The sequence below is a fragment of the Octopus sinensis genome, linkage group LG13 (genome assembly GCF_006345805.1).
Source record: "Octopus sinensis linkage group LG13, ASM634580v1, whole genome shotgun sequence".
Classification (NCBI taxonomy): Eukaryota; Metazoa; Mollusca; class Cephalopoda; order Octopoda; family Octopodidae; genus Octopus; species Octopus sinensis.
The window spans coordinates 3509951-3529304 of NC_043009.1; the positions used below are offsets into that span (position 1 = coordinate 3509951).

The window sequence follows — 19354 nt, forward strand, 5'->3', positions numbered from 1 at the left end:
AGTACTTTTTTTTACCTTTTCTTTTTTAAGCCTGGTAGTATTCTACCGGTTTCTGTTGCCAAAACGCTAAGTTACGGGGATGTAAGCACACCAACACCGATTGTTAAACGGTAGTGGCAGACAAACACAGTCACAAAATCATGCATGTATATACGTGTACAACGGGCATCATTCAGTTTCTGTCAACGAAACCCACTCACAAGGATTTGGTCGGCCTGAGGTTATCGTAGAAAACAAATATAGTTTTGCTTTTAGCTTCTGCTATTGTTCCTTCTGTAGTTGTTGTTACTCATGATGTTGTTGGTGTAGCTGTTGATATTGTTAAAGATGTGGAGGCGCAATGGCCCAGTGGTTAGGGCAGCGGACTCGCGGTCGTAGGATCGCGGTTTAGATTCCCAGACCGGACGTTGTGAGTGTTTATTGAGCGAAAACACCTAAAGCTCCACGAGGCTCCGGCAGGGGATGGTGGTGATCCCTGCTGTACTCTTTCACCACAACTTTCTCTCACTCTTACTTCCTGTTTCTGTTGTACCTGTATTTCAAAGGGCCGGCCTTGTCACTCTCTGTGTCACGCTGAATATCCCCGAGAACTACGTTAAGGGTACACGTGTCTGTGGAGTGCTCAGCCACTTACACGTTAATTTCACGAGCAGGCTGTTCCGTTGATCGGATCAACCGGAACCCTCGTCGTCGTAACCGACGGAGTGCTTCCTATTGTTAAAGATGATATTTCTAGTCATACTTTTAGTTCCTCGGATTTAAGTCGATAATGGGTAAACCTCTCTGAAGACGAAAATTAGATTCTTGTAGGTCTGACGGTCTAATGATTGTTCTTTCTCATCGTTCACTGGAGGATTTGTGAAGTAAACCATGTTAGATTAAAAGTATTTTCCCGAAATCACATCAAATCCTATATCCTCGTTTAAGCACATGTTACTTATAATTCACTACTGCGAAAACACGCGTGGCAGAATGAAGGTCAGACACAGAGATACAGAGAGATACAGTGCGATAGACAAATAGATAGAAAGAAAGATAGATAGACAGATAGATAGATAGATAGATAGATAGATAGATAGATAGATAGCTAGATAGATAGACAGATAGATAGATAGATAGATTGATAGATACATACATACATACATGCATAATACACATATTTACATACATATATGCATACATACATACATACAGACATACAGACTGACATACGTGCATGCATACATATAAATATATATTGTAGTATGCTGCTTAAAGCCCGTTCACAGTATTCGGCTACCTGACGTGAACAGTATAGTGTTATATCACTAGCTTTTCTCCAAAAATTACTTCTTGTCTGTAGAGTTTATAAAATAGATGAGCGAAAGAAAATGGAATTCACCAAACACTTTATTTATTACTACAAAGTCCGTTCTGACTATTCATGCATCGGTACATTAAATTTTAGATGTTGAACAAAGAGTTTGGTGAATCCCATTTTCTTTCTCTCATAGTGTATATGAGTGTGCGTATAAATGTGTGTGCGTGTTTGTGTACATACTGGGTTATGGATGTATGTACCTTATAAGTAGTGAGATCGAAATGTCACGTTAAAAAAAGGGTCAAATTTTAGCATAGGCAGCGTCTGTATAGGTAAGGCAAGAGGGCACGATAATCAATCAACAAATTTTATCAATTTCTGATTCCCATGCACTTCGGTCAAGATCGAAATTAGGCAGAAATTCTGATAAGAAGAATGCTACTATGGAACTCTAGTATATAGCAACAAATCGTGCCTATAATGTGATAATTAAGTCCGTCAATGAAAGCATTTGAGCATGTAGTTATGGACTACATTTGTTTCGTAGGGTGAACCAATCGCATAAAAGGACATCCTACGATTTCTTTGCCGTAATTACTTCGCCAAGAGAAATCGGAACAAATTTATGTTTCAATACTGGAAAACGGGATAGTAATAGGAATTGGTGGATTAACCGATGATTCCAGTGAAATGGAATGGGCTATAGTTTTAAGCAAGTTAGTCCCTTATATATATATGTAAGTGAATTTATGGGGTGACTTAGATATTTCTTAGCTAACTCAGATTTGTAATCAAATGGGTATGAATCTGAAAATAGGCGACAAAGTGGAAAAGTCAGAATACACAACGGGTCGCTTATTAAAGAATATAAAGTGAGATTGGAGAATGTTAAGAGGAAAGATGTTCCTCAATAAACCTTTTTTGAGTATTCAAGAGATACGTATACTCTCAATAAGGACCATGCTGTGTTGGTTTGTGCGAATGCTATAAAAGCTATCGATGTATTTAAAATAACAATACAGAAAGGAAATTTGGCTTACGACTCATTATTCAAATATCAGGTTTTTCTTTTCGGGAGTCTGAATTTAGTAAATCAGGATTATATCTTTTTTATATATATTTTCTATGTGACGTTTCAGCAATATTTCAGTCTTGCATTGTGAAGCATGCAAAGCTAACTTCTGAAAATATGTAATTTTTGGGGATTTTTGTTATGGGCAGAGATACTATGATCCAAAAAGGCAATAGTGAATGTAATATTTAATTTGCTGGCGTGGGAGAAAGACTGTGATTTTTTAAAAAATGCCAATGATCATATAAAAATAACTCTTTGGAGAAATAATTTAAGAAAGCTATAAGGAAAAACATGAAGGACAAGATTGAATTACATAATTGTTATTACACGAATAAGGATCGTTCCCATTTGCTACAGATCATCAGGAAGCAAATTCTTCGTAGGATGTGGGTGTTGTAAATAAGCTATACCATAAATCGAAACAACATTATACATATATATATATGACCTTTTAACTATACTAGAGATATTTATATTGCTCTCAGATTTTGAGCACGAAAAGTGTCAGGTAATTTACAGCCTTAATAGTAAGATCGCGAATTTCACATATACACACACACAAACACACGTACAGATTAATACATTAATACATACACACACACACACACACACACATACACACACACACACACGCTTATATATATATATATATATATATATATATATATATGTCGTTTTGTATTTGGTTTGCGGGATTCTTTAAGTCAATTCGTTTGCTGAAGCACATTTTATAATTTTTTCATTTTTCATAGGCATTTATATGTGTATAGTTAAAAACAAAATGAAGATGAAACACAAGAGAAAACAACAATGCGGAGACGCGGTACATGCAAAGTATTAAAAGACGCTCCGGGAAGGTCAAAATTAGTATTTTACGTTTCGAGCAAAGCTCTTCGTCAGAAACAGGAGAGATAAGAAAGCCCAAGAGAAGAGGAAAACGGAGGGGAAAAACGCTAACACTCCAATGTATATATATATATATATATATATATATATATATATATATATATATATATATATATATATATAATACATATACATAGCGTAACGTAACTCTTGGAATAACAATTGCATGCGGCTGAAGAGAGCTTTAAACCATCCTTTATATCTATTATACACTGATGTAAGAATAGGTCGATTAAAGAGCTTGACACACCTGTACCGCGACATCCTTTGTGTTCTGTCTTTGATTTAATTATATATATATATGTGTGTGTATATATATGTACTTTTATGAATATATATATATGTGTATGTATATACGTGTATATAAATGTATGCATGGATGGCTGATGGATGGATTGATGGCTGTTTGTGTGTATGTATATTCGTGTGTGTTGTGTGTCCGTTTATTTCTGTGTATACATATCTAACAAAGATTATATTACAATTTCATACTCCAATACCTACAGCTTTTCTCACACCAGGTATACTTTAAATTAAATCCCATGTTCTCTCCAATCCTCATGCCAACTCCGATATGACTGAATAATTTTTCATCAGACCATAAATGGTCATTAGACCTTATAAACTACAAATATGTGTGTATGCGTGTGTGCACATGTGTAACCTATAATTTTCACTGCATGTGAATTTATAGGTAAATGTGTGTTCTTCTGTGCTTGTGTTTTTGTGAGCATCTGGTTGTATATATATACATACATACACACACATATATATACACACACACACACACACACATATATATATATATATATATATATATATATATATAGGGGTGGGGTGTTTACGAAAAAAACAAAAAACGAAGACAGGTGGTGTACAAAACAAACAGATGTATTAGTGTAACGCTCAGGAATAGAAAAAGTATTTTACGTTTCGACCCTACACTCTTCTACAGAAAGGAACTCAGAAAAAACTAGGAGAGGAACAAGGAGAGGAAAAAATGTGTAAAGTGGCTAACGATCTATCATGGCGACTATATATATATATATACTAGCAGATTGCCCGCGTTGCTCGGGGATGAATTGCTTGAAAGTACTGTTAATGATTGCACTGAATTATATGATTATTCAGGCAAATATTGAAATAAGCTTACGGTGGGAGATAAGGACTTAACGCCAACGTGTGCCATTGCATTGTTTTGGGGAACCAAATTTCTGATGGGCAACTAACTTTAAGTTTGAGAAAGTGGTGGTGGTAGTCCGGGGTGCTCAAAGGAATTGAGTACCTCTATTGGATAGTTGATGACGTCCTCTGGTCAGGAGTTGTTTGATAGACTGATATACATCGACTTCCCCAGGATGAGTTTAGCATTTCATCATTAATATGGTGAACAGTTTTATTCCTCGGGGCCAGTATAACCTTTTTGCCAATCCAATCCATATTCTGATAATTAGCTTGTAAATCTGGGAACACTGCACTCTGAGATCAGAAGGCGTCTTAACAATGGTACAAATGGAATCGATGGCAATATTACCATTTTCATCCCCTGGTATTTTGCCTTCGCCAAGTGCAAGGAGAGTGTGAGGAAATGCTGGTGATGTGATATTACGTCGCATATGAGCACGCATATTGGTGTGAAGTTTGAGAGTTACTTCCGTTTATTTTTAAAAATATGCATTAAAATGGAAAAAATGATGGTAAATTATTTGTAAAATCATAGACTCATCGTAGACGCGCGCTAATACCCAGAAGGGCTCGATATGAATCACGACTATAAGATACCCGGTTTTGGTAAACTGCATCGCAAAATGTGGGAGTAGTTAGGAATCTAAATCGGAGTAGACAGACACACAACCTTTCTTTTATATAAATACATACTACACACACACATACATACACACACACACACACACACCACACACACACCACACATACATGCATACATACATACACATAAACCGAGTAAAAAATTTCAGTTATCTCTCTCTTTCACACATTACTCTCTCTGTCTCTTCACACACAACTAACAGAAGCACTTCACTTACACAACATACTGTCTGTCTCCCACACTCCATCAAACACACACACACACACACACATGTACATCAATGAGTCCCATGCACGGTAACTTCAAAGGAACTTCCCTCGTCATACAATCGCTTTCTCTTAGTCTCTTTCGCTCTCATTACTTATGTAAAAAATAAAGTTTTTCTATGTGTGTAAAGAGGGGGGGATGCAGAGTGAAAGAATCACTCACTACAGTAAGTCAATTACTTTCATTTTATTCGTTGCCCACTGTGTGTGTGCGTTTGCGTGTGGTGTAACCAGACTAAGAAAAGCATTTGACACACACCAGAATGTGAGTTTTCTGTAAATTTTGCTTAATTGGAGTTTAAATTTTAAAAACTGGACCTGGCATGACGCGATGCATTGTACTCTCAAAAATGCCAGTAAAATTGTAATTGAAGAAATCTATATTGTAGATTTGTATAACTCCCAAAGGGAGGCAGATAAAATCTGCCTTTTATAATAAGAGATACTTTATTAAACCCTATATCAATTTGTATATATATATATTATATATATAGGGGGGGGGCAAAGGAAAATGATTGCGTCTCTCATAGCCTCTCCTCTCCAGTGTAATGATCGCTGCAGAACTTCTACCTGGCTGCGCCTTGCGGAAAGTTCTTGCTTATGGCCTCTCCTGCACTACTGTGTCCACAGCAGCACCTTCACGCGGTACCCCCCCCTGTTCTCACTGAGCCTGCTGTGTGGCGCGACCGGGTCTTGGCGGTATAACCGGGTGGGCAGACTGGGCTCGTTAGCCTTGGTTGACAGCCAGTCTAGAGAAGGAAAACTCTGACTCCAAACCCTCGCTCCGCTGCCTGCGGATGCTCTTGGGAGAGGGAAAGGCTATGGAGTAAACCCAGACAGAAAATCCGGAGTGGAGCCCTGAAGGCGGTAGGGTGTCGATCTCGACCTTTTCCGGCAACTCCTGCAGCCAACCAGACTCCAAACGTACTGCACTGCATTCCTTTAGATTATGTCTGGGGGCCGAGAGGGAGATCTGGTGTCTGGGCAGCCCAGTGTCTTCGTTTCCCTACCGCCCAGGCTTGCGCCATGGAGAAACTACTCCATCGATGGAACAAGCTGAGATGGCAGTTACGAGTTTTAAGCCAGGGTGAATTGGCGTAATCCCGTACATACATACATACATACATACACACATACATACATACACACACAACACACACACACACACACCACACACACACACACACACACACACACATACACACATACACACATACACACATACATACATACATACATACATACATACATATGTATGTATATTTCAAAATAGAAAATTACCCTTTAACATGCAATTTTAACATGCTAGATATAGCAGCAAAGATTGCTACGATCCATTATTTTCTGGCAAATTTTGAAGTCCATGAAAAATAAAGACCTTTATCTTTTAATATATGTATATATATATACATCTACATATATATATATACACACACACTCATATGTATAGATATATAGATATATAGATATATAAATATATATATATATATATATATATATATAATACATAAAAATATAATATATATATATATATATATATATATCTATATATATATAATATATATATATATATATATATATAATATTATATATATATATATATATATATATTATATATATATATATATATATATCACATATATATATAGGCGCAGGAGTGGCTGTGTGGTAAGTAGCTCGTCTACCAACCACATGGTTGCGGGTTCAGTCCCACTGAGTGTGTATTTGTGTGTCTGTGTTTGTCCCCTAGCATTGCTTGACAACCGATGCTGGTGTGCTTATGTCCCCGATCGGCAAGAGAGACCGATAGAATAAGTACTGGGATTGCAAAAGAATAAGTCCCGGGGTCGAGTTGCTCGACTAATGGCGGTGCTCCAGCATGGCCGCAGTCAAATGACTGAAACAAGTAAAAGAAAAGAATAAAAGAATATATATATGTACCAGTTTCGCACTAGGGTCGATGTAATCGACTTAATGCCTTTGTCTGTCCTTGTTTGTCCCCTCTATGTTTAGCCCCTTGTAGCTAGTAAATATATAGATATATAGATATTTCAAAATAGAAAATTACGCTTTAACAGGTAATTTCTACATGCTAGAACTAGCAGCAAAATCTTGGCACGATCCATTATTTTCTGGCAAATTATGAAGTCCCGCAGAGATGTATGTATATGTGCATGTACTAGTATTAATACATACATTTTTACTTATTTACGTGTATATATACACGCGTTAGCATATATGTATATCTATCTATACACACACACACACGACAGATATATATACTATATATAATATTTATGTGTGTGTGTGTGTGTGAGTCTGTATAATATGTATGAATGTGTGTATGTATGCATGTATCTATCTATCTAACTATCTATCAATCTATCCATATATATATATATGCGGATATATTGTACGTGCATGTATTTGTGTGTAAGCATATATCTATGCACATATATATATATACATTTATACATACATACAAACATATATACATGCATACATACATATGTTGCATACACATACACATACACACACACACATATATATTTATAATACCACACATGTATAAATGCACATTTAGAACACATTCATACACACGGCGTATGTAGATGTATGTATGAATGTATCTATTCTTAGAAATATGTTACATATACACACACGTTTATATATATGTACACACATACGTACATACATATCTATATGTATATATATACACATACGTAAATACATATCTATATGCATGTATATATTACTCTTTTACTCTTTTACTTGTTTAAGTCATTTGACTACGGCCAAGCTGGAGCACCGCCTTTAGTCGAACAACTCGACCCCGGGACTTATTCTTTGTAAGCTTAGTACTTATTCTATCGGTCTCTTTTGCCGAACCGCTAAGTGACGGGGACGTAAACACACCAGCATCGGTCGTCGAGCAATGTTAGGGGGACAAACACAGACACACAAACACACACACACACACTATATATACATACTAGCAGTATCGCCCGGCGTTGCTCAGGTTTCTAAGGGAAATAACTATAAAGCATTTTTAGAGAGTTATAGCCAAAAAATAGCAAAAAAATGGAAACAAAATGATGGTAAATTTTTTTTGACAGTTAAAAATGGTGGAGTTGCGTCCCCTAGACGGTCTGTGGTTTGGGTTTCTGAAATTCGACCCCATGTCGAATTTATCGATCTTTTTCAGAACTGGGGGATCTTTTCAAAATTTTCGCTGCGTTAGTTTTGAATTATGACATTGGCTATGTGTGTGTCAAGTTTCATCAGAATCGTTGAAAGCCGTGGTCAGAGTGAGGGTACGAGAAAACAGACACACAGAGAAACGCGAAACACAGACAAAGACTGCCGTTGTATTATAGATATATATATATCGATATTATATATATATATATATATATATATGCAAAATATTTTCAATGTTGATATTTTGATGATTTAGTTCTACAGAAAGGAAACAATACCACAGAGAGAAAACTATACATACATGCTAGGATAGTCGTTTCGTACATGATACTGGAGCGGAAAATTTAAGTATGTGTTATATATTCGTGCTAAATAACTTACGAAAAGAGGAATGCAAAATCCGCATATAAGTTTTTTTTAATAGAATATTTTGTACTTTTCGGTTGTTTATAATGAATATTTTACTTGTATTGACAAAATATATTTGTGAATGACTATTTCATTGTTTCTAGTGTAAGGACGTGTGATAAATACATGCGCTTGATGTACCTTTTTTCTATAACGTATGTATACACATATGTCAGTGCTTGTACGATAATACAATACCTAAATGTTGTTCTTTCTCGCGGCAGAATTATGCGACAATCCCAAGCCACGACAGATATTTGTAACACATTTTGGCTACATTTGTGCGATATAAATGAATAAGAAGTAAAACTTCTGCCTGTGATGTCGTTCGAAATATACCTTATGGTAGCTTCCAATATCATATCCAGGAAAATTTTATCCATATATGTTTCATTGTCCGCTGGCCGTATTGTAGTTGGTGAAGCAAATCGGCAAATTCAAAAATACATACGTTCCCCAAAACTGTGTGTGTCTATGTGTGAGTGCTTGTGCTTGTCTGTGTGTGCATTTATATATATATATATATATATATACATATATATATATGTATATGGGGGGCGTATGTGGGTGTGTGTGTGGGTGAATGGTACATATATATATATAGTTGTATATATAATGGATAAGCATTCCAATGAAGTTTTTGCACACTCAGACACTCATATGTAATACACACACACATACACACACACACACACACAACACACACACACACACACACACACACACACACACACACACACACACATATATATATATATATGTATGCGTGTTTGTTTGCATGTAGGTGTGCGTTTTTGTGTACTTATGTGTATGTGTGTGTGCATGTGTGTATTTATATACGTAGGCGTACACACACTTACATGTGTAAGAATTGATTGGAATGTTTATCCATTTGCAAATATAAACACCTTAGACATGTAAATATGTGAAAATGTGTTCGTAAGTGCATGTATAGATGCGTGTTAAAGAGATACAGTTTGCGTGCCTGTGTATGGCATGCGTGTGTGTGCGTGTGTGCGTATGCAATGTTGTCAGTGTGTGTGTGTTCGTGCGTGTTTTTCTAGCTAACTTCATTTCAAGTCAGCAACGAGAAACGATGCTATAGAGAATTAGGAGATCAGCCTGTAATTTCTGAATGTCTGTTTATTTGAACTGCTGTTATCATGTGATGACCGATAACACACGTAAACAAATCTCTCACGATGGCTTCCTTAGATCTTGGCAAAGCTGTCATCGCTTTTCTTCATTATCGAAGGCGATAAAGAATGATTGAGAGAGAGAGAGAGAGAGGAGAGAGAGAGAGAAAACAAAATATATATATAATAAAAGAGAAGCAGAGAGGCGGGTGTAATTGAGGAGGAGCGAAGCGGGGCAAGGATTGAGAGGAAATAAATGGTAAAGAGAATGAATTGGAGAAATAAATAGATGAAAGGAAGGGTGGTGGAGGTGATATGGAAAATGAGAATGGAAAAGAGTAAATAGGATAATACGCTGAAGCATGTGGAGAAGGAACTTGTGTAAATTCTTAATGGTTCTGTTATATAATGAAACGTTTACTCAATCCAGAATATAAGACCATCCATTTCTATTTAATTTATTTGTTCGTTTATGCATCTCACGTGAATTCCGGATATCCGATTCTATAACCATAAGTCCCCCTCCCAAAAAAAAAGAAAAATAAGAAAAGGTAGAAAAAAGAAAAGAAAGAATCGTAAAACGAGCAATTGGCCCGGGATTTTCTGGTTCGTTTCCTTTCAGCCTTTTGGAAACTATTTGTAATGCCTATGATTCGAAGATTATTGCGGTCAAATAAACGAGAGTCGTAGAGATAAGTATAGAATCAATGACTTGAGCAAGGACATCACTTAAAAACTGATGAGGTTTAATTTATTTATTGATTTATTTGAAGAGTTACCTTTCCTGCAACGGAGGAATGAGCATTACATCTCGGTGGACACTCGAGACACTAAATATGCTAACCATCATGTCCCTCAATTTAAGCATTGTTGTCTTATACAGAGGAAGAACAACGACGACTACACTCATGTTATACGAAATGACTGGAGAGTAATGACCGTCGCAAATTCCTGCAGAGGTTGAACGGATCTGAACTTAAAAAACGCAACATTAATAAGAACCACAAAAAAAAAATATCCAGGCAATGGACAAAGTATTCTATTGATCAATTAATAGAATAATGATATAACACTATGTCTGTGTAATGACGCAAAAAATCCAAGAAGCAATGTTGTTTCAATAGGTTCAAGTGACGCAAGGGTCGACTATGGCTTTTATATTTTCGGGACGAAGGTGCCACACAGTGGGACTGAACCCAGAACGATGTGGTTGGTAAGCAAGCTACTTACCACACAGCTGTTCCATATTTTGGTATAAGTCCAACAGTTTTCGTGTTTGATCTTCAGTCGCTTACATTGACCCCCATTACTGAACTGGTACAGCCTTTATTCGAGCTTGAATGAATGAAATGTCATTTGATTTTGGAGAACTGCCAATACCTGACGTTTAGTGCAAGAAGAAATGGAGCAGAGCGTATTTTCTTACATACTCATGATTCTTCCACGCCAGTAGATATTTATGCTTCCTTACCGTGGCACAAATCCAACAAGTTTTAGGTATAATTATAAGTTGATTACATCGACGCTAGTACTTCATTTTGTCGTCAGCGAAAGGGCGAATTGAAAAACCCACTGCGATGACAGGTCAAAAAACGCGTTGGAATAAATATTGCTTGATGTTTTGTCCGGCACGCTAATGATCCCACCAGCTCACTGCCCTTCTGCTATACATGATAATAACAATACTTGTTTCCTGTCTAATAGACTGACCGTGTAATTCCATGCTCCGGCGGTCTCACCACGATTCGCATGATGATTTCCTACTGATTTGGGTTTTAAATTACGTTAAGTGTTCACGTATCTCTGAAACATTCAACCACGTTGCTGTTAATTAAACGAGTAGGTAGTTCTGCAGATCGGAACATGGAATGATTGTAGATAACCAGAACTTAATAATTGACCCAAATACAGGTGCAAACAATTGAAGATAAAGAAGGATTGGCAAGTGGTGAATATAAAAAGACGGGATGAACACGAAATCGCTACCGAATAAAACTGTGGACCATTTCGTTTTTCTGTATTTCTTTTGTAGTTTAGTTCCGCTTCTATTTTGTTTCTACCAGAGCAAGACTCATTCCTGTAAAAAGCTATTGATTTCCTCTTTATCCAGTTGAATAAAAAGAAATTACAACCTCTTTATAAATTTTTGTACATGATTAAGTATTTAAAAATACATATTTCTGAGATTCCAATCGATAAATCGATACAAAAATCTCCAAATTTCAACAAAGTATTTTTTGGAAATATCTATAATTAAAAATTAGATAATTTAATTGCATTGATGCAGAACATAAAGAATATGATTCTTTTATAAATTTTATACTTATTTAATGGTAAATACATTAAAACATATTAAAATATAATACAATTATCTCTGAAAATTATTTAAACCATATGGGTGTCTTTTACTGTTAATAATGTCTCTACTGTGTAACGTTAACTTCTCTCAAGCACGTAAGAAATATTTGTTCCTCTCTTCTTATTCTTCACGCCTAAATTGAATAGTTCTGTAAATAATACTTTTATACTTTTCATTTTTTACTTGTATGAGTCATAAGGCTGCGGTCATGCTGGGGCACACTTTGACAAGTTTAGTTGAGCAAATAGAAACCCTCTTATTAATTTTTCCTAAACTTGTTTCTTACACTTTCGTCTCTCTTTGGCAATGCGCTTAATTACGAGGATGTAACAAAATAAATATTTGGTGCCAAGCATTGCTAAGGAGCAAACACTGACTCACACACGCACAATATTTGACTATTTGCTGTAGCCAGTACAAAGTGGTCGCTTATAGGTTTTAAGCTTATAAAATAATATTATTATTTACAGAATATATATAAGTAGCTTGCTTATCAACCACATGGTGACAGGTTCAGTCCCACTGCATGGCACGTCGAGCAAGTGTCTTCTACTATAGCCTCGGACCGACCAAAGCCTTGTGAGTGGATTTGGTAGACGGAAACAGAAATACGCCCGTCGTATATACAAGCATATATATATATATATATATGTATGTGTGTGTGTGTGCGTGTGTGCGCGCGTGTGTGTGTGTGTAGCCACCATCACTTAACAAACGACGTTGGTGTGTTTACGTCCCCGTAACTTAGCGGTTAGGCATAAGTGACGTAGAATAAGTACTAGGTTTACAAAGAATAATCCTGAGGTCCATTTGTTCAACTAAAGGCGGTGCTCCAGCATGGCCGCAGTCAAATGACTGAAACAAATAAATGAGTAAAAGAATATATATATATATATATAAGGAAGTGAGACCGCAGAAAAGTTACTGCATCAGACGAAATGCTTGAAAGCATTTGTTCCGAACTCCAACAATTCTGAGTCCAAACTGCATCGAGGTAAACCTTGCCTTTCATCCTTTCGGAGCTGTGGAAGTAAGTACCGGCTGATCAGAGTGGTCGAGAAAATCGATTATACCCTTGTACCTCGAAATTACAGTCTCTGTGCCTATAACCAAAAAATGATCATAATAACCCTTTCTACTATAGGCAAAGGTCCTGAAATTTGGGAGAGGGGACGAGTTGATTATATCGACCTCAGTGCTTCACTGATACTTGATTTATTGACCCCGAAATGCAAGGTCGACATCGATGGAATTTGAACTCAGAAGTTAGACAAGGCCGAATGCCACTGAGCATTTTGCCCGGCGTGCTAACGATTCTATCACCTCACCGCCATAATAATAATAATGATGATAATAATAATAACAATAATAATGATGATGATGATGATGATGATGATGATGATGATGATAATAATAATGATAATAATAATAATAATAATGATGATGATGATGATGATAATAATAATAATAATAATAATAATAATAATAATAATAACGATGATGATGATGATGATGATGATGATGATGATGATGATGATGATGATAATAATAAAATAATAATAATAATAATAATAATAATAATAATAATAATAACGATGATGATGATGATGATGATAATAATAATAATAATCACTATTGTTAATGAAGGCGGTGAGCTAACAGAGTCGTTAACTCGCTGGACGAAATGCTTAGCAATATTTCATCCGTCGCTATGTTCTGAGTTCAAATTCCGCCGTGGTCGATTTTGCCTTTCATCATTTCGGGGTTTATCTATTAACTACCAGTCAAAATCTTGTATCCATGTAATCGGCTAGTCCCTTGTCCAAAATTTTAGGCCATGTGTCTATAACACAAAGGATAATTGAGTATGGGGTCAATATAATCGACTTCTCCATCCCATGAAAATTCTGCCAAAAATTAAAAATAATCAATATTGTCATTAAATCGGCGAGCTGGCAGAATCGATAGCACATCGGTCATAATGCGTAGCCACATTTTGACAATCCTTACGCTCGGAGTTCAAATGTTTCCGACGTCGACGAAGCATTTCATCCTTTTGAGTCGATGAAATTAGTACCAGTTGAGCACTGGAATCAATGTAATCGACTTACCCGCCCCCTAAAGTTACTGGCCTTGTGTCAAAATTTGAAACTAAGAATTATCGTTATTATTAAGGCGACAAGCTCGCAAAATCGCTAGTGCGCAGGACGAAATGCTCCACAGATCTTTTTTCCGATTATACGTTCTGAATTCAAATTCCGCCGCGGTCGTCTTTAACTTTCATCCCTTCTGTGTGGTTAGATAATTAGATGTGAAGCACTAGTGTCGATGTAATCTCCTCGCTCCGTTCCCTCAAATTATTTCAGGTTTTGTTCCTATAGTAGAAAAGAATATTATTAGTAGTAGTTGTAGTACTGAAAAGCGGAGACTTATTAAAAAATAATCTTGTATATGAAAACTAGCAATATGACCCGGCGTTGTCTGGTCTATTGCTAGTGCTTGTAGTTCTGGGTCGCCGTAAAAAATTTCTCACTAAATCAAGAGCTAAGTTTCTTATCACATTTCAGCCCAGGCCAGTTTTGTTGTTTATGAGTTAGTTGGAGCTTTTTATGAGAGTAATTAATATTCATTGGACTTCGGCATCACCCTTATTCCCATAAATTATGGGCATAAGGGGTCAGTTTATCGATTTTTAAATGGCTTTCTTGGGAGACTGGAGAAATGAAAAGATCTTCACGACCACCCTCAGACAGTTTTGAAAGCCCTTTACAAAATGCGAGCCTTTTACATGAAAAACTGTGGATTTGTATAAAGGACACACAGACACACAGATACACAGACATTTTGCCGTTTATAGTTATAGAGATTTTAATGCATTAGACTCTCAAATAAACTTTAGTACTGCATTGATAATTTATCTAACCTAGAAAGAAAACAAGTAAATTATAGTTCACATGAACGTGACTTGAACTCGGATAAAATAAAGAAGAGTCGGTTTAATAATAATCTGTACAATATTCTGCTGATGGCAGCATGTGTACGCATGTTAACCATCAAAGGGAATTTTTTAAAATGCCGCTTCAAAGGAAAGCAAAAATACTATTCTATCTTTACTAAAATGTGCTGACAATCCACACTTCCAACTTTCTTCATTTTTTTTAACAAAAAGTGGAAATTAACCTCACTTTCATCTTTACTTTTCTCAAGGTAAACGCTATTATTTATATAGGTCATGAGATAAGAAGAGAGGAAGAAAAATTTATTACGGTTCCTTCATATCATATATTTTTGTCTTGGACTTCTGTAAAATGTCCTTTTCCAAAAATTATTCTCACATTAAGAACCAAATATTTTCTGTTTTTTTTTTCGTTCTTAGTAAAATTTTAGAGTGATTCAACAAGTTTTATAATTCATAGTTGGTACTGTTATCTCCACTGGTCGTTTCCCTTTAATGATTTCATGTGTTGTACCATTCATAATTTCGGTGTTTTCGAGGCCCCTTTGGTCTCTAACAATTTCATTTTCTAGGGGAAAAAATCATACATCATTCTGATATTGTTAAATAAATTAAATTTTTCTATAGAAGATAGTAGATATATGAGGAACTGCACACTTTATGCGAGGGGGTAGATGGAGGGAAAGCAAATATCTTTTTGGTGTTCAAGCCAAAAAAAAAAACTTTTGGTAATACATGAATACGATTTTTTAAAAGTATCAATTTTCACATATTGTACGCATTACGGACAGATTCTTACACAATGCAGAACCGTCAACATGAAATTCAAATGAACCGTGCCTCTGAAAGATACGAGTTTCCTGCTATGTATTTTCAAATTATTTTCTAGTCAATTTCTTTCGTATTCGCATGTTTATTATCAATGCTGCAGCGCCAATGAGAGCTGAAACAACCTCTGTCCACTCTTCTATTTCCTGTTATTTACTGGTATAAAACCATTAATAAATCTGAATAAAACGTAATTCTGAAATAAATTCGTCAATAATAAACTATCATTTACTCGTAACTAGCAATTGCATGAATGGATGTCGAAAGTTATGAATACAAATGATAAAAAAAAAAGAATTATGCAAAATAAAAACCAGCTTAGGATGCTTCAAATAGATATAAAATTTTACTCTATGATGTACGCTGAAGATTGATACCGACAATAATGGGAAAGATGGTAACGTTTCTAAAAACAGTACAGAATACTAAATTTAAACTGAATTCAATATTTTACCCTTCATTTAAATTAAACAGAAAATAATTACTTCTAGAATGCACACCCCAGAAAGAAAAACAAAGAAATTTTCAAGATGATGGAGGTGAGTTCGAGAGAGTAAATGATACGTTGTGTGGGAGATGCAGAAATATAAAGCATTTAGGCATAGACACAAATACGTATATATGTATATGTATGTGTGTATGTATATAGATATGTATGAGTGTGAGTGTTTGTTATATAAGACTATATGTTTATATGGTTCAATGAATAGTAAGTTGATATATATTTTCCTGCTCTATACCACAGAGTGTGTTTCTGAATAGATGTTTCCACGTTTTGCCGTTGCTATTTCCCCACATTGAAGCAGAGATTATAAAACAAGTTATGTCACATCTTAATCACATCGGTTCTGGAATTACACTAGTTTCCAGCAGGTTTGTGGTTAGCAAATATTACCAAAAGCCAGCCTAGTTGCATGTTTCTAGTATATATAAGGTTTATATTCTAAATATCCAGGCAAAAAATATTAAACAATTTCAGATCTTAATACATACATTTTTTTTCTTGTATACTGTTTCAAAAGAGGTTATAATCGTTGTTAATTTGGCCCCGTTAAAATATATACATAAGCCCAATGGTATTCGCTAAAATATCCACTCTGAATGATTTAGGGGCTTTACATTCAGAAAACTGTTATCTTAAACGTTTAGATCAAAACAGAGATGTGGCGCAGGCAAACAACTATAGCGCAAAAGTTTCCTCTGTAAATCAACGGTACAAAAATAGCGAGAGAGAACAGTACGTATAAAGAATGCCAATATCGGTTCCGAGGAAATGGTAAGTCAATTACATCGACCCCAGTGCTCAACTTTTACCCTAGAATGGATGAAAGGAAAATCGACCTTACCGGAATTTGATCTCGAAACGTAAAGACTGATGAAAGGTTGCTAAGTATTCTGCCCGGAGCGGTAACGATTCTGCGAGCTCACCGTCTTAAAGTGTGCCAATATTAAAACAGAAGAAGGCGGCGAGCTGACAGAAACGTTAGCACGCCGGGCTTAGCGGTATTTCGTCTGCCGCTACGTTCTGAGTTCAAATTCCGCCGAGGTCGACTTTGCCTTTCATCCTTTCGGGGTCGATAAATTAAGTACCAGTTTCACACTGGTGTCGATGTAATCGACTTAATCCGTTTGTGTGTCCTTGTTTGTCCTCTCTGTGTTCAGCTCCTTGTGGGTAGTAACGAAATAGGTATTTCGTCTGTCTTTACGTTCTTAGTTCAAATTCCGCCGAGGTCGACTTTGCCTTTTTAGCCTTTTGAGATCGAGGAAATACGTACCAGCTGAGCACTGAGGTCGATGTATTCTATTTACTCTCTTCCACGAGCTTCCTGGCCTTGTGCCAAAATTTGAAACCAATATTAAAACAGGAAACACATACGTAACTTCACTACGAAGATGTTTTATACATTAACGAATTTTAACAAATTGATAACAAATGCAGTATTCGAATTAATGGAAACGGCCCTTTACCTGCTGCATGAAACTCAAAAATGTTTATACAAGCTTTGCACATAACTTTCTCCTAAATATTATTTTCGGAGAAAACATCTATCTAAAGTCTACGTGTATTACTGCATGTATGGGCTAAGTAAAATTTATGCCATATCTTTATGCTTTTGCTTTCTCTAATTATTTCTGCCATCTATTAGCTGACATTTCAGTCAAAACACTACTTTCTCATGTCTACGAATGATGACACACAAATTTATGAATACAAACACGGGGGAAAAAGTAAATAAGCTGTAACGAGAAAAACAACAACAATAACAGTTATTGTTACGATTACTGATTTTTATTTCATTTGTTTGTTATTATTATCAGCGAAGTCGTTGTTGCGCTTTTTAAACCCCAGGATATGCCTGGCATATACTCTACTACTCTTTTGCTTGTTTCAGTCATTTGATTGTGGCCATGCTGGAGCACCGCCTTTAGTAGAGCGAATCGACCCCCAGGACTTTATAAGCCTAGTACTTATTATATCGGTCTCTTTTGCCGAACGCTAAGTTACTGGGACGTAAACACACCAGCATCGTTTGTCAAGCGATGTTGGGGTGGGGACAAACGTATACACAAACATACGCACACACACACACATATACACACACACACACACACATATATATATATAAATATATACATATATACGACAGGATTCTTTCAGTTTCTGCTTACCAAATCCACTCACAAGGCTTTGGTCGGCCCGAGGCTATAGTAGAAGACGCTTGCCCAAGGTGCTATGCGGTGGGAATGAACTCGGAACCATGCGGCTGGTAAGCAAGCTACATATTACACACACATAAATAAATAAATGCTTAGATCGCACATATATATATATATATATATATATATATATATATATATATATATATATATATATATATATATATATATATATATACATAAAAATACTTGCATAGACAGGTAATAAAATATATGTTTAAATACTGGTTTCAAAATTTGGAAGGAGGCCATCAATTTCATGGGAGGAGGTAAGTCGATTACATCGACCCCAGTGCTCAACTGGTACATATTTTATCGACCCAGAAAGGACGAACAGCACAGTCGGCTTCGAGGAATTTGAACTCAGGTCGTA

General features: G+C 36.0%; 1 long non-coding RNA gene across 1 annotated transcript in view; it reads left to right on the forward strand.

Moving 5' to 3' along the window:
* Positions 1-16308: 16308 nt before the first annotated feature.
* LOC118765745 overlaps positions 16309-19354 on the forward strand; it is a 17850-nt gene continuing 14804 nt past the window's right edge. The window contains exon 1 of the long non-coding RNA XR_005001617.1: positions 16309-16323. This is a non-coding gene — a long non-coding RNA (uncharacterized LOC118765745). The remainder of the gene's footprint in view (positions 16324-19354) is intronic.